This window comes from Cyprinus carpio, chromosome B8 (assembly GCF_018340385.1).
Source record: "Cyprinus carpio isolate SPL01 chromosome B8, ASM1834038v1, whole genome shotgun sequence".
Lineage (NCBI taxonomy): Eukaryota > Metazoa > Chordata > Actinopteri > Cypriniformes > Cyprinidae > Cyprinus > Cyprinus carpio.
Genome location: NC_056604.1, coordinates 9,715,690 through 9,722,870, shown reverse-complemented (window position 1 = coordinate 9,722,870; position 7,181 = coordinate 9,715,690).

Sequence of the window (7,181 nt, the reverse complement as noted above, 5' to 3'; positions counted from 1 at the left end):
GTTAAATAAACTCCTGCAGATCATCTAGTGCTGTCATTTACATAATGTTATGGGAGAAGAGAAAGATATATGAACGATAGACACTCATATAAACAGAGAGGCAGAAGATTTAATTTGCTGCTTCTTCAAGGCAGTTAATACCACTGTGATCCTTCTGAAAATTGATTCTGTTCTTCCACGGGAAGAGCAGCGGTTTGTGACCTCATCAGAGAGGAAAGACGATTTGAATTCAAATAAGCTTTTTTTGATGCCAAACACAATCGCCAACTATGCTTCCTGTCCCCAATGTCCCCCCTCATACACACAGAATCCGAATAAATCTCAGCCTCAAGGGTGATTTAATCAAATATACTGATGAGGCAGACAGGAGGGCAAGCAAAATCTAATTCTCATTTGTCTCCAATGACAACAAACACTGAATCAACCCACATACCCCCTCCCCCTTCTAATTTTCACCCATGCTCAATGAAAGAAATTAGCAGATTTCATCCTGAGTGCTTCAGATCATTGGCTTCTTTTGATTCATTTGTTTTCAGCAGACAAACAACCACATACAAGTAAAATGATTCTTCTTATCAATTAAATAATGCTGAAAAATAGATTAGATTCTGCATTTATTTACATATATGGTTTAAATATATAGATCCGAGATATCCATCATCATGTGCACATATTTTGTAATTAGTAAAATTCTTTGAAATATAATATATATATATATTACAAAACTAATGCAACGCAAGACATCCATCATGAATCAATGTCCTTATTCTCACACACAAATCAAAGGGTTTGAGAGTCAGTTTAAATCGAAAAAGTGAAGGTGATATTTGAAAAATGCATGGGCACTATATGAAATATAGTGCTGTGTGAAAGGAAAAAATACAAATTTCCATGTCCTCATCAGTTCCAGACGAAATTTACAGCTTCCAGCAAATCGTCTGCTCCCGAGAGAAGCTCTGGCCACATTGCGTGGCCATTTTTAGAAGAAGAAGATGGGTATCTTTTTACGATCCAGGCCCGTATGCTGGGCAGTTTGGGCTATTAAACGCTGTGCTTTGTTAGTGCTGAAGCACATAATCACGAGTGTGACAGCGAACTTTCTGATTTTTAAGACCACCTGCCTCACCCCTCATTAAACCATGAAAAATAATGGTGATCCAGTGACCTCTATTGGCATTCAAATGAAAGATCCATTTGAACACGCTGCATAATGGCTAATATCATAGTGGCAAGTGGCACCATTGAAAGTGGCTGTGAAAAACCGATTTTTACAGGATTATAAAAAAAAAAAATGTAATCTGTTTTGGCATTTGGCATGGTAGGGCTTTTTTAAAATCAGATAAGCATTGTGTTTAATATGTCCAGTTCACTGTGGCCCCATAATAATAATAAAAAAAACAGATGGGATTTAATAATGGTTTCTTGAAATGAACATCTCACGGCGGACCGAAGGGAACTGAATGTGACGTCCGTAGATTGATAAATACATACGCAAAAAACCACAGAGACAGGATTTCTAGCACATACAGACCTTGTAAATGCACTGTATTAAAAATGCCGAGGCTGAGTTTAAAAGCAAACGCATCCAAAAACATTCATCCCTGTTAAGATCTTTCTGTCTGCAGTATCCAGTAAATGCAGTTTCTGAAAATGGTTTTCTAGGAATGTATCCTATTGATCTTCATAGGACCAAACGTTTTAGGTGTCACTGTTTGCGTGCCTGTGCTCTATTAAATTACATGCAAGTATCCTGTTCCAATTAATTTTAAAAGTATATTATTTTATTAATTTATATAATTATATATTTTGAAAAAATATCTTAACTTTAATTCTGTATGTTGCTTGTATGATTGATGAGTCATACTAAAAATCATTCATGACTCCTCCAGATTCAGGCAGAAATATCAAATGACTACTTATGAAATGATCAGATATTATCGGCTGCATACTGCAAATCATTAACATATATCATATATCAAGCCATCTCATTAATAGCCTACGACATAATGGAGAACTGAATTAAAGTAAGATCATCACATCACTACAAAATCGATTCCATATAGGCTACTTCTTGAAAACAGTATTTTATTTCTCACAAAAAACACATAAAAAATTTTTTAACCTCTTTCATAAATAATGCCTTGTGATAAAAAAAAAAATAGCTAATATGATTGCAAATCCAAAAATTAATTAATTTAAATCAACCCCTTACAAAAATTCAATGGCCTAAAATGTTTGTTGCAGTTTACAAGAAGATCATAATTTGATATTGTTTTACATGGGTAACAATCAAGGGTGCACTGAGATTTTATATTGTGCTCCAGCTGATATCAAATTTGTATCAAGGCTAAATATACAAAAGAGGAAAATGACGTTAGCTCAGTTTAGGAAGTGAAGAACTACAGTCCTTTCAGGACCAGTCTCACATGCAGGACAGTTGTACTGCAACCACTCAAAAAGTTTCCTAGTAGCTAACATTTCGAGCTTAATAGCGACAGTCTTTGAATACCCTAAAATGTTACAGTATAGGTCTACTTCTATCTCGGGGACAATAATAGACTGTAATGATGAAAACGTGTAATTGGTATTGATTGACTCGCGTTCTTTAAGACCGCGCGCGCGCGCAGCCGCGTGGAACGGAGGACTGTATTTCTGACCAGAGTTCAGCTGAGCTTCAGTGTGAGGATGGGTGTGAGCAGAAAGTGCTGGCTGAAGATGTGAAGTGTGCATTTGTAAAGCTGCTGGTCGGTGAGGCTGAAGAACACGCATGACTATAACGGACAGAATTAAACACTTCACAATTGAAGACGCGAACGTAGACAAACTCTCTCTGACATTATACAATAACTTTTACAAACATATACCATGGTACGTATGTTTCCGCCACGGTGTCATATTAATCCAGTTATTGTTGATAACACAAAAACGTAATCAGTGATGAATATGAAAATTTCTCCAGACTTTAAGAATCTGTACTAAGTATTAGAACGGTACTATAATTTGGTGGAAAACTGCGGTTGCCATGGTAAACCTGTTGTAAAGCATGATTTCATAATATACTACACATGCCTGGATTATTAATAAATCAAATAGAGGCACGAATATGTTGCCAAATTATGTTTGCGTGAGCAGGTTTTTTCTATTGCTGCGTCTGCACAAATCGAAAATTATATAATTCCAGTGCAATTAAATTTAAATATAAATAATATAAATATGAAAAATATAAATTTAAATTTTTGTTTGGGATGTTGTTTTTATTTATTGATTAATTATTTTGGTTAATTTAATAATTTTTTCATGTTTAATATGTAAAACATAGGCCTGCGTTGACCCAGTGATGCTTATATGGGTAATAGAAATTATAAAACATTTTGTAACACTTACTAAAAACTTCGCAAATCAACGACACACTGCAAAATCACAATTTACTCTAACAAATGAGCTTGTAAATTTCATGCAATATTAATTTTTTTTGAAACACACTAGCTGCTTATTCAGTTCTTGAACATTTCCATTTTAAAGCTATGTATCAAATCTTTTTTATGTATATTGTGGTAAATTATTAACATCTCATTCATGCCTTAAAATGAGCCTTAATTTACCGATGCATCTGTGAACAGCAGCATTGATGAAGGATAAACTGACGCATGGGCTCAATAATAGTTTCTGTTCCTTTTTGTTTCAGCATCAGGGGATCATATTGATTGGTTTGTAAGCGTGCTTACAAGCTGTATTGTTCCTGTACAACAGCAGTTTTACTGCGATTTTTTTTCTACCAGAGAGATCAGAAGATCAGATGCAGTCAGGTGGACATCAGATGGATGTTATACAACAGCAAACATCCCACTTAGAAGGTTACAGCAGCATCGCTGATCATAAGGTGACTTGTTTTCATTAGGTGTGTAAAATGCAATCAAGCACTAAAATGATTAATATGGCACTTAATTTACTAAATTAATTTAGAAACTAACTGAGATGAAAACCTTAAAAAAATATTTCTTTGAAGCTTCTTTCATGGTTTTCAAATGTATTAATAAACATATTTAGTTTTGACGACTGACTAAACACATCAGTCGTATGAGATCTTCTATGAAATCACATGATTGGCTTGTAAGTTATAATTAAAGACTCTTGATTTAACCTATTAAAATGTTAAAACCCCTTTTTTTTTTTGTGAAAGTGGAATGCTCAACACCTTAGTATCTTCTCTTCTATATACCCAGCCCAATCCTAGCTCCAAAATGTCTGTTTTTTTTTGCTTATTTATTTTTTTTTATATAGAATGTTTCATCATCTGGACACCATAGTAAATGTTATATTAAAATCCATAATCTCACCCCGCAGACTGTATCTGACCAGTCTTGGGTCTCTTATACTTTACCTCTGCAAAAAACACCCGTTAATTGTTTCCAGAATTTCAAATTTTCTCACTCATGCAAAAGCCCGTTAACTCGACTTGGATGGGTCAAGACATTTGGATAACTTAAAATATGAAGAATCCTTACATTTTCATCCCAAACAAAAATTTTTTTTTTTATGCTGTTGCTGTTTCGTCCTTAGTCATCAAATGAATTCCTCAGACCAAAAGCAGATAAGCATTATTATATTGGCTACTGGCAATTTCAGCATGACATGCAGCGCACTACTAATATTCAGAAGACTTAGCCATTTTTTTCTTTCTTTCTGTCATCTTTTTGCGTGTCTCCTGTCTCTCTCGCAGTTTTTCATGATAAATCAGGTGCAGGCCTTTAAAGCCTTTTAAATTACACCATCCAAGGTGATGCTATAATTTCTTCACTTCACTCCTGATCAGATAAAGTGGGAAGCTGCAAGCAGGTGTTGTCAAGCTTTGGGCCTCATCTTGAGGCATTGTAATCACCAGAACTATCAAGGATGTAAACTCTGGTCTCTCGGTTCTCTCCCTCTCTGCTCTCTTTCCTCTCCTTCACCTGTGCTCTAACAATGTCACCAAGGAGTTTGGTTTAACACTACAGACTTGTGCAGAAAATGCTATGTTACTCTGCATGGGTGTTAAAAATTTCACATATAGTTAGTATGTATACTGAGTGTGCGTAATGAGAGATGTGCACAACTGATTACTTGCCATAAGTATATCAGTAACCATGGATGATATATTTTGGACTATTTAAAATTAATAGGGCTAGTTCACATGAAAATGAAAATGCTCTGCCATCATTTACTCAACCCACCCCACCATGGTGCTTTCTTTCTTCTGTGGAAGATAAAAGGACATTTTGACCTACATGTTTACACTAGGGCCTGTGCAATTAATCGCATTCGATTGTTATGCACATCTCGTCAGTAAAGCCTGTCCCCGTGATTAGTAGTAAATCACCATCACCTGAGCTTTACAGATTGACGGCATTCACTACACAGAGCCGTGGTTCACTGACAAGCTAGGTGATATCACATTCAAAATCAAATGCGATTAATCTGCGATTATGAAACGCAATATTTGCCTAATTGTCAGAGAAATACGGCTTGCAAGAGGGACATAACAATAGAGAGCTAGGCTATTAAATGCACAAGCCCTACTTAATTCACTGCTAACCCTCTCAGACACAGTGAAAGTAACGATGACAATGGGGACCAGGGTCTGTCAAGCTTGAAAAGAAGCGCAATAGCATACATTACACGTAACAATTCCAGGGCCTTATGAAGGCCTTACAATAGAATTGTGTCACGAAACAGAAGTACCGTAGTGTAAAGCTCTACATTCACAGTCCACCATTCACACTTCATTGTCTGGAAAAAAGCAGCTTGGGACATTCTGCTATAAATTACACTTTTTGTTTTCTACAGTATATAGAGAGGGGACTATTGTGAAATTAAGGGTGAATAAATGGATGATAGAACTTGTATTGTTTGACGAACTATGCCTCTTATTTATGTGTATGATGAATAATAAAGCATCTAAATATAAAACATCTAAGAGAGCTATTCTTGTTAGTGATTTGACATCTTTGTCATCTTTAGATTTGACCCTGACAATACCTGTGCTCATCAAAGCATTGCTCATGAAGTATTCTTCAAAGTCAGTCTCATTGTCATAAGGCATCTCTGTCATAATTCTCACTGACAGACACAGACACGGCTCTCAGGTCGTACCAGGTGTCTCATTAGTCAAAAGAGCACTCGTAGCTGCCGAGCTAAGATAAGAGCTTCCAGAATCAGAGCCAGATTTATAATGGATACTCCGTGGAAGTAATTTTGTAACAGTCAGAAAGCGCAAGTATTTGCTGCGTATTAGTGCAAAGAACCAGCCAGTGTGGAAGATCGCCTAAATGAACTTGGCCTACAAGTCTTCATCAAAAATCACAACCAGTTTCTAACCATCAGGGGGAAGGAAATAGTTGTCTAATTTCATTTCACCCTGAAGAGTAGGATGGAAAACCGTTCAGAGGATCTGTCTGATGGGCAAAAGCTCATTTTGAATGGATGTGATGCCTACGATCCAGTGTCGACCTACTTTGCAATGTAGTGTATGAATTAAGTCATCTTAAAATATGATTTAAAAAAAAAAATGAAATATTGGTGGAAGTTGGATATTTAATTGGCGTGCTCATATTACCTTTACCGTCATCTAACACTCAATTGCATCTTTAAAAAACCTATAATAATTTAATATTGTTAAGTGTAATCTTTAGCTAATCTCAAAATTAATTATTTTTTTCATGACTTGACATAATATATGTGTTGTTTTCCAAAAATTAAATTTCTAATTAAATTTATTATTTTTTATTATAAAAATGATTGACTTTTTAGAGTTTATCTTTTAGATTCATATAAAGAAGTATAGAATTTGATATTGACACACACTGATAGTTTCATATTGCCATGTGAAAATCCTTGCATCCAAAACTAGCTCAAAATAATGATGCAAAAACATATATTCCATCCAAACACAGTTTAACCCTCCATCAGTATCATACACTAAATCTAATTTTAAAACTTCTGTACAGGGATCTGTGCAATGTTTTTCCGTAAAGGATAATGGCCTGAATCCATTTTTTTCACAAAAGGTTCTCAAAAATAGACGAAGTGGAGGATTGCGCTAAGTTAAGTATGCATCATATGTCCCACTGGAGAGAACTTAAGAATGAGGGATGTTAATTGAGGCAGGGCAATAATAAGTGTGGATGGTTATTTACTGGACCTGA